Below are 19,990 nucleotides of genomic sequence, written 5' to 3' on the forward strand. Positions count from 1 at the left end.
GTTTGTTACGCTGACGATACGGTTCTCCTTTTCTATGACAAGAGCTGGGACGAGGCTTATTCTCGTACCGAGCGTGGCATGAACCAGGTTGCAAAGTGGTTACAGAACAACCTTCTGACTCTTAATGTTAGTAAAACAAGATACCTATGCTTCCATATCACCCAATCCTCAGCGCCAAACCACTCACAGGACATTAAAATCCACAATTGTATAAACAGAGGCATATCCTGTGACTGCGAACCGATAACACGCGTAGACTGCATCAGGTATCTTGGCGTACTTCTTGACGAAAATCTTAACTTTAAGCAACATATAGCTAAGTTATCAGGAAGAGTCCGTAGAGTAATAAATATTTTACGTAAATTACGCAGAGTGGCCGATTTAAAAACCCTTAAGATGCTTTATTTTGCCATCTGCCATTCTCTCCTGGATTACTGTATCTTATGCTGGGGAGGCGCTGCTAAAACTGCTATGATACAGGTAGAGCGAGCTCAACGATCCGTCATAAAAACAATGTTTTTTAAACCTTTAATGTACTGTACCCGTAAACTATATAGTGAATCAGACATACTCTCCGTTCGTAAAATTTACATTCTTAAATCAACACTAAAAGCTCATAGATACATTTCAGGATCGGACCAGTTTGCAGATCTAACGAAGAAAAGAGTTTACCGAGTTCCCCTTCCAAAAATTAATACCGAGTTTGCTCGACGTTTTGGCTCATTTCCTCACTTATTAATTTACAATAAAGTCACAAAAATAGAAAATATTCTTGATAAAACGGCAATGGAAGTAAAAACCAAAGTCTCGAAATGGCTCCTGAGTTTAAGCTACGATGATACTGAATCTTTACTATCCAATAAATCTTGACTGTAATCGTCCCGCGATATTATATATATTTATTTATATTTTATGTATTTCATTTATATTGATATGTTCTTTTTTTTTTATAAGTTTCATTACTATTAATCTGGTTTGATAACATAAATGCATGCTTTCATTTTATTTTGTATCCGATCAGTTAAAAATGTTTTGATTTTACCTAAGTACTTACCAAAATTATTGTTATTTAATATTTACTAGTACCTACCTATACAAATTACTGTAAACCGTAGTAGTCGTATTTACAATGTCGTAATCTGATCCTCACGTCACAGGCTTGCCTAGTGTGAGGATCGCAGTGTATTTCTGTTTGTAAATTGTGTTTTTTGTTAAATAAATATATTTGATTTGATTTTGAGATAGATAGATAGAATATTCTTTATTTGTACACAAGAACAGATTTTATAAAGCTTATATACAAACACATAGGTACAAAAAGGCGGTCTTATAACTAAAAGCGATTTTTCAAGACAACCTGAGACCGATTTTTTTCAGTTTAACCTGATTTTCATCTGATATCCAAAACACCAGGTTGAGATACAATTTATACCCATACAAACTGTTAACTTACATCAAATGATACCATATTCATACACAAGTTTAGCTATCTAATTAGTAATTAGCACTAGGCTTGGTTCGTTAGATAATCGTAATTGGAATCAGTATGTTCCGTGCACTGCCTTAGGCCGTGGCATAGCAATTAGCTGCTCACAGTATGTAAATAAACTGTTTGCGCTACCCTGTTTGATGCGAGACACGCCTGCATAGCTGAACGCAATAGTAATATAAGAACAGGATTAAATTTATGGGAAATCCTAACTAATATTATAAATGTGAATGTAACTGTGACTGTCTGTTACTCTTTCACGCCAAAACTACTGGTCGGATTTGAATGAAATTTGGTATACATAATGGTCTAGACCCTGAAAAAGAAGATAGAATACTTTTTATCACGGAATTCCCACGGGAAGTTTTTAAGGCGAAGCGAAGCTTGCGGAAACAGATATAATTAATATAAATGAAGGTAAAGGAGCGCTAAAGGGCATACACAAGTACCACGTGATGTCATCAAAGAGAGCTCGCAGAGGTGACTCGTGAAGCTCACAAACGTTCAACAGCCGTCATCTGAGAGCACCACTTCAATGCCTCTCAGAACGTACAATGTACTTGAGAAAGGATTTAAGTTCAGGACGAGAGTGTAAAGAATACCGACACATACATTCCAGGTATAGACTGTTTGCTAAGTGTATCTTTTATCAGTGTTATGACTATATACTTGTATTCCTACTACTGTAGGATAGGAGCATAGGGCTTCCAAAGTTCTTCCAAAGACGTTCCCTGTGAAGTATCACTCCCACAGAGTTGGTTTTATTATATAATAGAGAAACTGTCTGTATATTATTTTAAGTATATAACAATATAGAAACTTATGTGATCAACTTTACTCTATAGTGAATATACTAAATTATACGAAGTTATTGATTAATTCACCTCGATTTACCGCAATCGGGACACAATTAAATCCATTGTGTCTAGGACCGATTTGGACCCGTCGTACGGTCTAGTGACTAGTCTAGGCTCCAATCGCGATTTATTTATAACGGTGAGTATTTAACATCCCAGACATAAAACTTTTGTCAAATCTGTTTGTGTTATCTGCAGTTTATCGCTATTAACTTTACTATTAGGATGGGTATGTACCATAGAATATCAAGTACAGTAGTACTAGTACTAGTACCCGTTATTCTATGGCAGGTATTTACCAGATTTTTGTAAAAATTATTTTACCTACAATTATATTTATTCTGTAGATATTTCCAACCACGTTATTTTAAAACATTTAAAACTTTTTACAGTTGAAATCGGCAATTATGTAGTATTTATTTCAGAACTTGGTTTTTCACAAACATGAATGCCATTTGAACCGTCTATGTTGTGCATATTCTATTATAATTTCTGTGTTTGTGTGCAATAAAGAATTATCTGTCTATCTATCTATGAACGAAACTCACAGGCCGAGGGACAAAATAAGGGGTAAAAATCCTGAAAACACTGTAGTTTTCACTACAAATGCTAGGAAATAAAAAATAAAAACATGAACGGCAAAAATATTGATATGATGAGTAAACTAAGCACCTGATGATATTTACATTGCAACGAAGGTGAATCTTTTTGTTCTTGACATACGTAGAATATTAGAAGAAAAAATTATCAATATTTTTGCCGATTATGTTTTTATTTTTTATTTCCTAGCATTTTTAGGGAAAACTACAGTGTTTTCAGGATTACCCCTTATTTTGTCCCTCGGTCTGTGAGTTTCGTTCATAGATAGATAGATAAAGGCTTTTTACTTGAAATTCATTATCAAAAAAAAAAAAAAAAAAACACGCACTCACGCCTTGTACTAATGTACTCCCTTGCGGGGTAGGCAGAGGTGCATTGCTGCACCCACTTTTCGCCAGAGTGTATGTTTCATTATCATTAATCGTATTTTACTAGCAAGAAACCAATTTTCCTCGGGTAAGAGCAATTTTTATTCCTGTTTTCAGGCAATTATCACCTACTTTCAGGCAAGCTTGCCTTACCATGAAATGCTACGCCGTAGCTCGTAGCACTAACGTAGCCCGTAGCACTAATGTCGTAGCCCGTAGCACAAAATAATTACTCGTGATTTCTATATTTTTACCAAAAACATTAATTTATAATGAAAGTTAATGATTAATGAAGTATACATTTTCTACATGCTTCAACTTTTCAAACAGCAACTTTATCAATATTGCAACACATACCTACTGACTTTCTTATAAAGGATGTTGTAAAAGTGGTATACCAAAATATGGCTAAAATTAAATAAATATCTATACATCGCACATGACAATCCGAACCGTCATATCTTGCAAAATCGCAACTATTTTTTATTACAGTTTTACATTCTACAGATCATTCTCTACAATCTGGTAAAACAGTCATATCTGTAGCTCATTTCTGGGCCGAGATATGGCACTATACGACTCTCTTGCCTGTTGTGATGCGCGGGCATTGTCGATGGAGAAACAGTCATATCTTAGTTTAACGCTGACCATGTCTGAGGCGCGGGCTCCGGTCGTTTTATCTTAAGGGGATCCCTAAAGCTAAAATGCTAAAGTCGGCTTGATATACTTGATTAGATTGGAAAAACGGTGGCTTCTATCACATTGATAAAAATATATTTTGTAGCAGAGGGTATACTGAACATGTTAGTTGCTTATAAATTGGTGCAGGATAATAATAAGTATGTTAAAAAAAATTGCAAACACACCATGTCTTTTGCCATTTTTTGACTTATTATGAAAAAACCCTCGAAATCAGAGGGCCCATTTTCATGGAATCTTATATGTATGTGTAGGTAATTAAATTCTTAACAAAGTTACCTTAAAGAGTTGGATTTAATGGACCAGAAGTCAACTTTTTTTGCAAAAAACTAATAAATTCCGGTTTAAAAATGATGACACCGTGACAGATTTCAGATTTCTTCAGTCGTCGCCCTGGTGGCGGCCTGTTAGGAGCGATACCCACGCCATTTTATTTTTTATCAAATATTTCACAAAAACTGATTAAATCAACAAATTATGACTACAAGTATTATAATACATATGCATTTGCTATGGAAAGTTAATTTTCTAATCATTTTAGATGCAGAAAAGCCGAAAATTCTTTGTGAAAACATTTCGCCTTTTCGATTTGTTTACATTTTTTACTATAGAGTTACAGATGCATAGATAAAGGTAAACATTGCACATAATGACACTTATTAGATTCTCCGAATAAGAACTATACGGTCAATGCAGTATGCCAAAGCGCGAGCCTGTTTATATTCTGAGGGGTAATTTATTTTATTTTAACGGTTGTGTATGGTAGGTAAGCTACACAATATACAGGGTGTTGAAAAGTAAGTTCATAATTTGTTTTATTTGAAACCAAAAACCGTAGTTAATTAAAAATATATATATTTTAAGATGTGGTAGTCTGTACACTACAGGTTGTTAAAAATAAGTAAGTATTTTTAAAAATTTAAGATCTAAAATTTACATAATTTTTTAAATCTATTTAACAAGCTTTGCAAAAAAGCGGTTAAGTGCGACTGTATCTCGCCATGAAAAAAATGAAATGTTTACTGTAGCTATGAATTTTATGCGTTACAAGTGGAATAAAATACCGCATAATATTATGTACAACTATGTAAGAGCCTAGTTTTTAAAAAAAAACTCATAAGAAAATATTAAATACACAGGTTTTTTAACCCCTGAAGGAAATAGAGGGGTGTTATAAGTTTAAAGTAAGGGCTGAATTTTTTTTTTAAATTAGGGTGATAGGTAATGTATATTTTTAATGATTTTTTCAAATAGATAAATGTTATACCATTTTTAAATTGCCATAAAATTACCTATAGTTATAGTTATAGAAAAGGGCAGGGCTACCAGTGCCCATTCGCCACTGCAACCTAAAAGATCTATAAATTATGACTCCCCATGCCGAGTCTCACTCTACAGGCCCAGGTCTTTTATAAACCTGATATTACCTATACAGGATGTTGCAAAAAGGGTATACTGTGCCGAAAGGGTTTGACTCAGGGGTTATTCTGAACAACTTTTGTTCTCCAAGTTTTGGAAATTCTCGAAAAATAAATTCGGTCTCTATAGTAAAAAGTCACGTGATCGAATAAGTTTCTATGTAAAAGTTTTGTTACGTGAATTTTCAAAATTGTAGAAGAAAAGTGGATCAGAATGGCACCTAAATCCACTTTTGGCTATGCTTTATACCCTTTTTTCAATACCTTGTATAAAATATCGTCAGCGTCACCTTAGATCGTAATCATCGTAACTCCTCGTGACCAAATTTTAGAGGAGACAAAAATACTGTTTTATTTGTAGTTCTAGTTGGCATACTACCCACCTAAAGTTTTTTTTAACTAGCCTAAAAATGATTTGTTTAGACAGTCTATCTTCCTGTTCAACCGCAGCCTGAGTGCCAGTGACTCAATGACTGAAAGGAGGCCATTAGTGCTCCTAAATAAATAAAGCAGGCCTGTAGATTATCTTTCAGTGTACCGACACATCTGATTGCTGTAAGAGCCTGATAAGCTCTTCGAACGAGTCATACCTCTGTGGTGGTACGGTTTCGACCTTTCGGACAGTCAGTTTGGCATCCGAAATGCGGATTCGAATAGTGGGTACAATACTTTGCGTTCGTTCACTGTCGGAGCAGGATAAGAACCACGGGCGAGTTGTTGCGCTGGCTGTTTGCTTAAAAATAGTAACCGCGTTCAACTCTATCCCCTAGAGGGCGAACCTTTAGGGCGGCTCTTGTATACCATCACTTGTCTTCTTATCTGCAGAAAATTGACAGAGGTCATACGTGTCTAACAAGTACATTAAGGATGCGAAAAGAGAGGGTTTGTTTTCACTGAAGAAGTTCAGTTGCGGAGTTCCACAGCGGTAGGTCTTGGACCCCTCTGCTGTGGAACTTGGCATACAACGCGGTCCTGCAAATCAAGCTCGCAAACGGCGTTAGCACAGTGCATTTTTCTAATGTCACACAGGTCGTGAGGTAGGCTGAGAGCCTCCTTCGGGGATGACATCCCAATGATTCATTACGAAAAAATTGCTGCAGCTGTGCTCGCCATGCAGTGCATGGGCTACTTCCGAATCTGGGGGGCTGTTGCAAAGGAGTCCATTGCCTCTATACGGTACGGGTTCCGTGCGATCTATGATCCTTCCGGGAGCACCTGTCTTGTCAAGTCGAAGAGAATGGCTCGTATTCGACGCAACCTGCAGTACTGGTGGGATTGGTTGGAGGACAGGACAGCAGGAAGCTGCAGCAGCCGTCATGCTGTGATTCGACGCATAGATGCAAAAAAAAGTTGAAAGTAACTTTATGTTAATAAAATATTAGATCTTAATTTAACAACATAACATTGCAAAAAAAAATTAACATTGTTGAGTATGTTATTGTAATTTACTAAAGTAGTAATAAAAACAAAGGCTTATTGCATAGTTTTCGTTCACGTTCGCCTACATCGCACGTTGTATATGAGAATAAAGGGTATAATTACTAAGTTTTCTTGTTTAAAAATCACGGTTTGGGGTTTAGAGGAAAACAAATGGTAAAATGCGGAATACAGTTTTTTTTTTCGAATAAAGAGGAAAACATGTGAATTCAAAAAACGTTTCTATTGACACCAAAGAGTACTTTTCGCCGAGAAAAGTGGAGTTACAATGTTTGCGATCTAAAGTGATGATAGAACTAGAACTTATTTTTTCAGTTCACCTGCTGTTGAGTGAAATCGTAATTAGGTAAATGACTCCTTGACATGAAAATAACTTTTTTTTTATAATCGTTATAACAAAACCGTTTTTTTTAATACAGCAATATTTGTAGGTGTACTTACAGTGAGCAAAAGAGCGCAGCAAGGTGTACATTTTTTGGTTTTTAAGAAACAAAAATATTATTTCTATCATATCCCAAATACACATAAGTACTTAAAAAAAAATACACACTCTCGCCTTGTACTAATGTACTCCCTTGCGGGGGTACTTACATGTTATTATTTTTCTGGTGACCTCCCCATATCCCTTTGCCAGCTACGTAACCTTTTGTGACACCCTGTATATGCAGAGTTCTGCAAACTACTGTTCTGCTTTTGAAACACCAAAAAAAAAACAGGTCGTCTAACTAAAAGGTCACGTGACCAAAAAAAATTATATGAAGAAGCGTTTTTTTCATGAATATAAAAAATTACGTAGGATAAAAGTTTTTCAGAGTGACGCCTGAGTAACGCCCTTTCGGCTAACTATACTTTTTTTATTACACGGGGGCAGAGTTTAATACAACACCCTGAACTATTAAACTCTGATAATATTTTCGCGATTTTTTTACATTCTGATTTCATTTCCTGGCTTAGAAATAACATCAATAACATGCTGCACACGTAGGTTTCGGCATAGTATTAAACCCTTTTTGCAACAACCTGTATAAATATCGGCACGGGTACGACTTTATATATAATTAATTATTAAATATTAAAAATACTTTCAAATAAAAATAAATATTTTCGTATCACAAAACAATATTACTTACTTAGTATATTTTTAACAAAGTGGCATGTCTTCACTTTTATGTTTTCGAGTACTATGTTAAAATTTCATGTCATTGTCCGTAGAACGCCCCGCATACCTCAACCCCCCCTCACTAGATTTGACAGATTCTGATTTTCTTCCAGCTTTAGTGACAGCCTTAAGTTAAGACAACTTTAAGTTCAACCCAAAAGGCTTGGTATTGTAGCTAAGGAACCTAAGACTCCAGACAAATACTTTCACGATAATTTGGTTGACCCTACTTACGTATAAACCCGTCGAAGAAATAGTGACTCTGTCCAAGTTCTCCGAATCTTCCAGAGCAACAACAGCAACATTGCGAGCACGCCCATAGCAGTTCTGAAGTCTGATGTTTGCTTTAAATGTTTAGCCCACTGGCATTTCAGCTTGAGGTCGATTAAAAGCTTGGTTGAGATCTCTTACGAATTACCTTATTTCTGATGTAGTTCTTCAGAGAAACGCCGAGCATAGCTGTTTCTATTACTCGATAAGCGACTTTAATCCTTTGGAGGAGTCCAACTGTCAGAGTCGTTTCTGAACCAGACGTCATCACTGGCAGGGTGCACTGATTGAAGACCTTTGAGTTCAGACTTTAGAAACGGCCTCAAGGTGAATGTGTGTCGAAGTTTACCGTATGCAGATCAACTTATACAGGGTGTTGCAAAAAGGGTATACTAAGCCGAAACCTACATGTGCAGCATATAATATCTAAGCCCGAAACTGAAATCAGAATTTGGAAGTTCGCGAAAAAAAAAAAAATTTTTTTTTTACTTAGTAAAAGTCACGTGACCAACAAAGTTTCTATGGATAATGAAATTTTTTTTTCGCGAATTTTCATATTCTGATTTCAGTTTCGGGCTTAGATATAACATGCTGCACATGTAGGTTTCGGCTTAGTATACCCTTTTTGCAACACCCTGTAGTATGCTTGTCTTCTGCCTAGTTGAATAGTCTGCCCAAGTTAGAAAAAGACCTGAGCAACTTTGATCTTTGGCTTCCCATGCAACTACCACCGGATTTAGTTTAATGTGAGCATTCAATTCAGCGGGGCAATGCGGCCAGCCTCTTGGGAACCTTGCCAAACGACGGCGGTGACCTAGAAAATATTTTTTACCTATTAAGGTAGGTAGTGCCCTATGGCCTACTTATTTAATTTATTAAAATATATAGCAGGTAGTTTAGTATAAGTAGATAAGGTACCTTCCAATACTTATGTATGTTTAGTAAATAAAGTTCCGATTAAATAAGACTTATTTCTTAAATACATATTACAATGAGACGGCCGAATGGCGTAGTGGTTAGTGACCCTGACTACTGAGCCGAAGGTCCCGGGTTCGATTCCCGGCTGGGGCAGATATTTGTTTAAAGACAGATATTTGTACTCGGGTCTTGGGTGTTGATATTTATATTTCATATGTATCTATCTATGTATTTGTGTAGATATATCAGCTGTCCGACACCCATAACACAGGTTCTGCCTAGCTTGGGGTCGGATGGCCGTGTGTGAGATGTCCCCACACATTTATTATTATTATTATTATTATTATTAATGCATTTCTGTTCAGTTTTGGCGATATTAAATCCCCCTGTTGAACTACTATTACTCTTTGCAATTCAGTCTTGATTTGTAATCCTAAACAGGCACACAGTCGATGCTATGCCAGTAGCGGCGTTTTACAGATACCTCAACACATCGATATAGCGACATTCAATTTGACATCTCTGCAAGCATTCCAGGAGTGTCCACGTCCCAAGCTTCAATCGTAATCGTATCCAAAGCTTTTGGTCAACAAAGGCCAAGGTTAATTGTAATCTTCGGTCTTCCGTATATAATCTGCCTGAGGTTGGAAATAGTGCTTGACCGACGGTACGTCCTGACCGTACGTCCTGAATGTCAGCGCTTACCGTCGCGTCGGTTGCAAAAATGCATTCAGTGCTTCGCTGACGGCAAACTGCGATACGTGTTGAATCCATGCGGTCGGTCACGCGGTCGGTCGCTCCGTCAGCGAAGCACTGAACGCGTCCCTACAAGCTCATAGCTCATCGGTCGACCGACGTACGCTGACCGACGAGCCCGACCGACGACGGCTGCACCGAAGTGTCACACGAAATCACGCGCGTACCGTAAGCGTAGCTGCATTCATAAACTTCCATAGATATAGCTACGTCAAGCGACGGCCAGCGCTGACCATCGGTCAAGCACTATTTCTAGCCTTACTGTTTGATGATCTATGGTGATAGCCTCGGTCTATAGTTCGTTAGAACGGTTTTTATTTATAGTTCCTTAGAACGGTAACCATTGTTGAAAAAATACCACAACACTCTCGTACGATGCCTCCGGTGTTATACCAGTAGGTACAAACAACCGACGCAAGCACTACTTCTTGAGCTGTCCGAGGCATCTAGACTAGTAATACCTCCAGGTTTCAGAAGCTATGAGGTAATGCTGTGTGCACCCGGATTATTTTTGATTTATAGCTCCTCAAGGGCTATTCAAATCTTGTCCTCAGATGTATACTGTAGTTAGGTACATGTTTGCGGAGATCTGCAATCAGTGAGCTGAGTCACTGTCTTTTCTGTGTACGAAGCATAAAGTTGTCCGCAGAAACCTTCGGCAAGAACTGACTATCTGCAGTATTCAACTTCGTCCGGTGGTTCTTCCATGCTGCTGAACGAATACTTTCACCCGCGATTTAGCTCTATAGCTGCTTCTATAACTAGTGTATTGGAGCAACTAAGGTATTTTTGTATCAGCTTTTTATACGCTTGGCTTGGTGAGGGCCTGTTATTCTGACGAAATGTTACTCACAATTTGCACTCATAGTTTGTAATTATCTATTATGGAAAGCAATAAATAATAAAATTGTTTTTGTATCATTCTTCGCTACGGCTTAAGAAACTATGCACTCTACTAAGTTCCTAATAATTTCATTGAGATAATCCATAGTAATAATAAAAGGTTTAAATGTTTAAACGCTGTTTAAATGCTGTTTTTTTGTAATTAAGTCTAAAAATATCAAATATTGTTCTAAAAGTGAGATTTGTCGTTTTAAATTTCGTGTTTAATCAATAAAATAACCGATTTTCTATAGAAAAAAATATATCAAACGCTTCGTATTATTTTATTTTCCCTAAAAGAAAAGATAAACCGTATGTATTATCTCGACATATGACAAATTACCAGCAAGTATGTAAGCAAAAAAACGGTCTATACAGTCATAAGTATAAAAATCGAAAATTTAGTTCTCGGGTCTTGGATGTGCCCGTAAAATAGCAATAGGCCCGCCCCCTATTACATTGGGACTAACATAACACTCTGGCGAAAAGTGGGTGCAGCAATGCACCTCTGCCTACCCCGCAAGGGAGTACATTAGTACAAGGCGTGAGTGCGTGTTTTTTGTTTTTTTTTTGACAGGCAAGACCGTATTATTTTCGGACCGCCTCAGAAAAACACTTGTATATATAAAATGAGATGACCTAGGCTCAATTGAACTATATGTTTTTATTGGCAAAAAGTTAATCTACCAATCACAAAATAAAAATATTTATTTTATTTATTATTCTTTGAATTATGAGGCACCAAACTTTCAAAACGCGATATCTCGAAACTACGTTTTTCAAGATATGGCGGTTCGGATTGTCATGTCATGTGCGACATGTAAGCCCTTTTCATTAGTATGTGGAACGTATTTTAATAGAACAGACATATTTTAATAACTTAATAATACCCAATATTATAAATATACCTGTTCTAAATGAGCCACCAGTTTCTAGAAAGGTCGACAATTAAGGTTCAAGTGGCTTGATTCGGGTCTTCCCTCTGCCCGTAACAAGGGTCAGCCTGAGGGCATAATCTCGAATAAATGCTTATCATTTTATATTTGAATTATTTGTTTAGGATCAAAGGATCAGGGAAGTAGTGACTTAAAACGGAAGGGTTTAGTAATGTACGCATCATTATCAATTCATAAACTTTCATAATAACACTCAATCATTTAATTCCTGAACTAAGCTTAATGTATTTATTATATTAACAAAATACCTAGGCTAGGCTTTACCTTTTTTAGGCACTGACCTATAAATACTGTACATACCTTCTAAAAGACTGATCCTTCCACCACAATCACAAACCCTAGTCTAAGTATTAGCTTAACTAAGTATTTTCATCAATATAATCGAAGACTATAATGTAGTATCAAGAAAATGGTAAGCTGAAAGAAGTACAGAGTCAACCAAGAGCCAAAATCCCCCTTTGCCTTATTACACCACATTTGCAACACGTTGTATACAATTATACCTACACGTCACAACATTATTTCCCAGATAACTTTTATGTGACTGTAAAAAACAGCCCATAAACCGAGACCTCAAAATTTTTCAGGGACAAAAATAATTTAAACAAACTGGAAAATGTTTACCGGTTTCTGTAAAAGGCTGAGCTCTGAAGCACATCCAATCTACGTGGCATGCACCGGGACTCGACTACAACATACAAACGATTTTATGCTCCGCCTGACCATAGCATGGTCCAATTCTGCTAAAATGTTGACCGCTGAAACACTATACAATCGCACTAATGCTGCTTGGCTTAAACAAAGATTACCAAGCTTTGGTAGAATTATTTAGTACTTATATGTATAACAAATGTGAAAAAAAGTTACAATATTGATATTTCGACGCCGACCGTATAACACATTTGTAATAATATCTAGAAAAGTGGGGACTTACTTCTTTGAGATCTCCAAACCATCACACATAAATAAATAATGATCGCTATACTAGTAGACCCACGGAGTTACCTAAGTTACTAGAAGCAGAATAAGGACAATAGGCAGGCTGTCCCAGCAGTATTCGTTCCTCCCGTGAGTCTACGAGTGCAGGCAGCGGGCGGCATGCATGATGCAGCACGAGATCGACTCCGGCACGACGTGGGTCGTCGGGTGATGGGAGTTGTTTGTAGGAAGTCACGTAAATTCGAAACAAGATTTGTAGGTATAAAGGGAGATGTTATTGTTGACGTTCCCGTTGACATGCTAATACTCCCAAAACCTTGACCTTTAATATACTTGCATACATAACATACAACATTCAACCGAGTCATATGTATACTATGGTTAACTGTTCTTCAAAGAGTGAATAAAATTGTTTCGATATCTATGGCATTTACCTACCATTTAGGTACTTCAAAATCAAACCGAACGTTAAAACGTGTTTTTTCCTCGTGATACTCGTATTATACCCAGCTGCACTAACACGAACGCTCGTTAGTTCAATTCAGAACAAACGGTCGGATAATAAATTCACGCCCCATGAAGGTCACTCTAGCATACCAAAAATGAATTTTTCAAACACCGCTGCTCTAACTACCACTCTACGTTATTGTATTAAACGTACCAATTGCACGCTGTAGCTCTCGTTCGTTTTTTTTTTCAGTTAGAATCATCCTCCAGGCTTTCATATACCACACGTACGGTAGTCACTACCACCCCGCCGCCGTGCTCTATCTACTCTATTACAATATATTTCCATGTGGTTGGCATGCAGAGAGAAATAGCCCTGTAACATAAAACACAGGTGAAAAATGGACACCAAATATATTATGTCTACCCGGAATGTATTCACATAATGTTCGTTTTCTCCTTATCACTTTTTACACTTGTTGTATGTTCGTCGTGTGTGGCCATAATCTTACTGAGCCGCGAGCACAGGATTCGAAACCTCCGTTTACGTTGAGTATCGTCAAATGTCACTGTCAAAATGTAATGCAAAATTGTTAGTTCCAAAAGTGGCATTTGTTTTTCCATATGTTTGTGTAGATTCGAGTTCACGATACTGTTCTTTTTCCATATGTTTGTGTAGATTCGAAAATACGAGGGCGGGTCAATAAGTCCGTGACTTTTATAATTTCCCGCCACTTAACTGAAAGAACAACACTGCTCCTGTCAACAAGCATTTGTCAGTAGACATCTGTCAAAATTTGCACAAGTTACGTCACTTGGTTTGTGTTTTACACCCGTTCTTAGCAACAACCGCGTGATTTAAAAACATAATGGAAAAAACTGAATTTCGTGTGCTCACTAAGCATGATTTTTTTACGGAAAAAAACCATCACTGAAACCAAGGCTAAGCTTGATAAGAATTCCGTTGTGGCCGTACAAGTACGGAAGATGCCGGACGTCCATGGCACCCAGTTGAGGTCTCTACACCTGAAATGATTGAAAAAATTCACGACATGGTGTTGGCCGATCGGAGATTGAAAGTGAAAGGGATAGTGGAAGCCACAGGGATATCACGTGGCTCACTGGTTTCAATTTTGAATGATCACTTGGGTATGAAAAAGCTTTCCGCAAGATGGCTGCCGCGTTTGCTCACAAACGCAATCGAATGACAACTTCGCAGAGGAGTGTTTGGCGTTGTTAAACCGAAATTCGGACGAGTTTTTGCGCCGTTTTGTATCCGTGGATGAAACGTGGATCCACCACAACACACCAGAGACCAAAAATCAGTCTAAACGGTGGGTTTCTCGGGGTGAATCGGCGCCAAAGAAGGCCAAGGTGGGTATTTTGATGACCTCGAGAAACCTCATTTTTTGGAAGGGATAAAAAAATTGCAGAAACTTTGCACAAAGTGTATAGAGCTCAAAGGAGACTACGTTGAAAAATAAATAAAAAAAATATCCAAAAACCAGTATTTTGTTCAAAAAGTCACGGACTTATTGACCCGCCCTCGTAGTATCGAATCCTGTGCTCGCGGCTCTGTTCACGTTTTACTGTGAAGTTGAGCTCGAAATCCCTTACGCCCTGTACTAATGAGGAAAATGTTTCCAAATTGTTATTTTAATACTCTAAGACATGTTTAAAATCAGGAAACTCTGCCCAAAGACTGCCTAACGAAACGAATTTCATTGAGGCTGCCGAGCTGGATAAATAAGTCTTTTTGTATGCCAAGTACCTATTCTATTCTATTCTATTCTTAGAGAGGGTGAAGTTACAGCGTGGCTCTCTCAAGTGGAACCTGTAATTGTACATATCTCTCTCTTTTTATAATAGATACAATGTTCTTCGATAATTCGGTAACCCCCATGTATAAATAGGCAAGATTAGGCGTTTACACATCGTTGAAGAAAGACGTTCCTAACCCATTCCCCAGTGTAACCATGCAATCTGTCTTATTATGAGAAGAATTGTTTTAAAATTCTTTATTGCACATTAAATAAAAACTGTATAAAGGCGAACTTAATGAAGAAGATGTCGAGAAAGTGATTGGTAGTGAAATAGTTTGATAGAGTACAGTTTTTTATGCGTGTTTATTATTTTATATATGTGTTTAATATAGTTAATTCCCGGCGTCAGTAATGAAATTCGTCGTCGCGCCGGTGTTCCCGTGGCGCCTGCAGTCTGTCTTGTGCCGGCTTGTAATTAATAACACTTAATACTGTTCTCAATTTGTTGTTCCCCGAGAGCTTTGAGCTTTGCGTCTGTAAAGCCTTTTGTCTGTGAATACATGATATAAACGAGTGTTTTCAGAATCATTACAGCGTAAGTATAATACTTATTTTTTTATTTATTTGACCTTAATTGTAATGATAAAAATAACGTCTTCTGTACTTATAGTATTGAAATCAGAAAAGAAATGAATAAGTACGTTATAGCTGTTCTTTATAGTTCTTTTATAGTTAAAGTCTAGACCAAATAATAATTTAATTCTAAGAACATTAATATCCACTTAATAAAGCCTTGTTTAATTTACTAGAAGGTTTACTTATTCGTTATGACGAATTTTACTCATTCATGTTAAGTAAGTATCGTGGGTGGATGTTGAATCAGTCTCAGAGTACAAAGGAGACCTACAGTTAATTAATTCTCTTTCTTAGAACTACACAGTACAGTCAGTACCTACACAAGTACGAAGGGCAAATGGCATCATAAGCTACTTACTAGGACAATAAAATAAACTTGAACAAATATACAGGGTATTGCCAAAAGGGGTATACCCTTTTAAGCCGAAACCTACATATAGAATGGTATATCTAAGCCGTAAACTGAAACTGAAATTCTGAACCATGCTGCACATGTAGGTTTCGGCTTAGTATACCCTTTTTGTAACATTCTGTATACAATATAATACATCATTTGATTTTGTATTTAAAAATGCATGAATTGCTCCTATTTTGCTTCATTCTGTTGTTTCTTTAAAAACACCTAAAAAAATCTTAAGAGTGAAATGGTTGAATAGTAAAGAGCTCTTATTCAAAGAGCGTGAGGCAATTTTTATCCACCTAACCAAGCAGAAAGCCTCAAAGAAAGTCAGCCGGAAGAAATACGCTCATTCAAATATTTTTCAAGAAACCGAAAAGATTTTTGTAATTTTCCTTTTTTATATTGTACACAGGAAAATTGTTATATAGAAACAGTGTGACTTTTGGTGTGATTTTGACGAGCTTGGGATCGTTGAGCTATGTACGGTATGTAGTGTGAAAGTGATTTTGAGTTTTCTAACAAATAAAATTTATTTAATAATCTTTCAGCGCATTGGCCATGTTATCACTATTCTAATTGTGCCATCCAACATCCGATCATCAACAGGCATAAATGTAGTGATATCAGCTGACCATGTTGACCAACAACACGGTATACTCCCGCATTTTCCGCATCCGTTTCGTATATTTTACCAGGACAAACTGTTTGCATTCATTATGTAATAAAGGGTCTGGTTTGAGACCGATGGCCGCAGGCTTTCGGTGGCCATTTCCAGCGAAGTTGGGACGCAGGCTATGTACACTGTACCCGGCCTCGCTGACATGCTCAGACCTGGCCGCAGGCGCCATCTCTCGGTTAATAACAAGCAACAAGTTGGGAACTCTCCAGTTTTTGTTGCTGTCTGCGAAGTAACGAGTGAGGCGAAACTTCAGTAATGGTACCTGCGGGCGGTGGGGACAAAATGGTACTGGGGGTCACTCTGTAAATATCGACGAATTAACGAACAAATTTTTAACGAAATTGGCAAACTTAAATACACCGAGATAGAGCCGTGGTTCGTGGAGTGATCCGGAGCTCCAAAAAAACAAAGCTAAACTCGACTCTACCTCGCGTTGTATTAAACGTGCCGCGATTGCGTGATAATTCTCGTTCGATCGTTCGTCGATTTAGACAGAGACCCCCTGGAAGGATTCTTTTTCATGACGAAATACGTAGTTTCGAAGAGCTGCCATGCAATCGGTACGTTTTATTTAACGAGATAGAGTCGTGGTTAGCGTAGGAGAGCTCCTAAACTTTTTATTTCGACAAGTTAGAGTAGCCCCACTGCTGTGAACTGTAGTTTGAGGAGCGATGGTCGGTGCGACGAAAAGAGAACAGATATAAGTTTGTTTAGCGCGAGAGTCGAGTTTTTACGACTCGAATTGGTTTTTCGGATTTTTGTTCAGTTATTTTTCTCATACAACTATGAACTAGAGCAATTAAGTTCATAGCTCCCGAGAGTCATGACATCAGCATGCATGTCTTGAATTTTCATTAAAGGAAGTTTCAAAGGTTTCCTGGAAGACATCGCTCTTACCGATAAGACCACCCTTTAAAACTGATTCAACCATAACATTGTTATGTAAGTATGTTGTGTTATATATTAATAAAGTTATAATGTATTAAAAAATACATTAAGGGCCTGTTCCACAATGTCTGGTTAGTGGCTACCTGTCGGATAAAATACATACTGTCACTGTCTAAAAAATAATGACAGAGAGTGACAGCATGTATTTTATCCGACAGGTAGCCACTAACCAGACATTGTGGAACAGGCCCTAACTCTAATGAATTCACTAAGTATACATACAACGCGCACCGTTACTCCATGGAAACTTTAAATAACTACAAATAAATACAATACTTTTACGTTATATGTAACCACAACTACAGATTAATTGAGTAAATCTTCCGTCGAGATTTTTCCTTTCAGTCCCAAGTCGTTACACAAACTTCGTAATTACGTTGTACTGACCTATAGAAATATGAAGGCTATAGAAACGTTTGCTACAGGCAGTTTCAATAGAGTCCCGAACAAGAACTCTGGAATTAAATTTGGGACAAGCTGACCTTCTTGTAGACAATTACTTAGATTTCATAAAATTATTAAATATTGGATTAAATATTCCAATTAGGAACTGAATAATTATCACTGACTTATTTCAAGCAACTAAATATGTAGTCTCATAGAAACAATACATTAAATACAATTATTTATATAAATGGGGTAATGCACCTCTGCCTACCCCGCAAGGGAGTACATTAGTACAAGGTGTGAGTGTTTATATTTATATTTATTAAATAATAATGATAAATAATCAAAATTAAATATTATTATTTTTATAATAACTTTTCATTCAGTTGATAACAGTTAATAATTAAGTAAGTACCTAATAGCAGTATGAACTCGGCTCTAGCGGATCTGCTCACTTCTGTGAGCAGATTTTTTACTATTAAGTAAAACTATTTCCTGTTAGTGCTCCTGAATTTCGGACCAACTTGTACACTGCAGCTTCTAGCCACAACACAACAAACATTAAACCAGTTGGAAAATAATGAATTATTCGTGGACGACTGTTTTGTTACTGCGGAACAAAGGCATAAATTTATATGATTAAGTAATTGGAATATTCGTATTTCTGCTCGTAACAAGGTCTTTTGTTTGTATCCAGATTATTCCAGATAATGCTGCGGCCGGTTTTATCTCGGCTAATCATAATTAAGTACTTATGCCTAGAAGGTAGATTACATTGGATATTGGTTTAGTTCATATCAATACAATGATTAACCAATGTAACAGTAATATTGAACGCTTTTTGAGCTAAAATTAGGAATTAAATCACCATATAGGTAATTATTTTTATTAAAGTGTGTATTAGTTTGAGAACTAACAAGAATACATTTACGAACAATGAAAAAGTTCCAGTGGCAATAGCACTTAAAGCTGAACACAAAAGAGTAGAGATTAATGTTTTTGGAACTAAACAGATTTAAACCTGGCAATAAAAAAAAAACTTGTGATTTGTGGTCTGTTTCTATGGTTTGAATGTCAAACTCGCCCTGTTTCTGTATAAACAAATCGAATTTTGCTTAATTTTGGAGTTTTGTGGATTGTTGAGTTTGTTCACGAAGTGAAAATGAATAAAACCATTCGCAGCGAAGCTAGACAGATGATTTACAGCGTTTACCTACGATGTTTGGCGGAGAATGAGGCTGGAGAAGTATTAGTCAATATATACGATGTTTATGAAAGAGCAGCGTTTTATACTGGTGAGTAGGTACTTAATTTCTAACCATTAACATACATTGCTTATATTTCTTGTAAAAAAATTACTATTTTGATGTAATAGAATGCCTTTCAATGTGTATTTGTTATTCTTATAGAGGTTAGAAAATACTAGTGTCAAACGTTACATGACATCAGGGTCTGGATGCTAATGTTGTTAAAACATCAGGTCTAGATACTTTTTTACTAACCCCCGACTCAAAAACGGTATCGATAAGTTTTACAGCTGTAGGTGTCTATATGTGTCGGTCTCTCCGTGTTAGATTACCTATTGTAAAAATATGTGTAAGAATATGTAATGCCGAGTTGTAGAAAGGGACTTTAAGCTAATGTGGACATTAAATCTATGTCTGTCTCTTTCTGTCCGTATACTGTCAAAGCAAGGCAACAATATGATGCGGTCCGACCGATTTCGGTCACGGCGACCGCTTCGAGGATCAGACTCGTCGCTCGTGTGCTCGCATGTGGCTTGTGTAGCCTATCTTATTCGTGAAGACCCTCGCACATTGCGGGCATGTGAGCACACCATTCTCATAATTGTATTGAGTTAGCGCAGGTGGTCGGGCTTTTAACTCATCGCGCTTCAAGTCGAGTTCGGCGCGCCGGTGGACTTCAAAATCACGGACTTTGGTTTTAACCAAAGCCCTCCACTCAGGTCTTAAGGCGGCATG

Source organism: Plutella xylostella, chromosome 15, assembly GCF_932276165.1.
Source record: "Plutella xylostella chromosome 15, ilPluXylo3.1, whole genome shotgun sequence".
Lineage (NCBI taxonomy): Eukaryota > Metazoa > Arthropoda > Insecta > Lepidoptera > Plutellidae > Plutella > Plutella xylostella.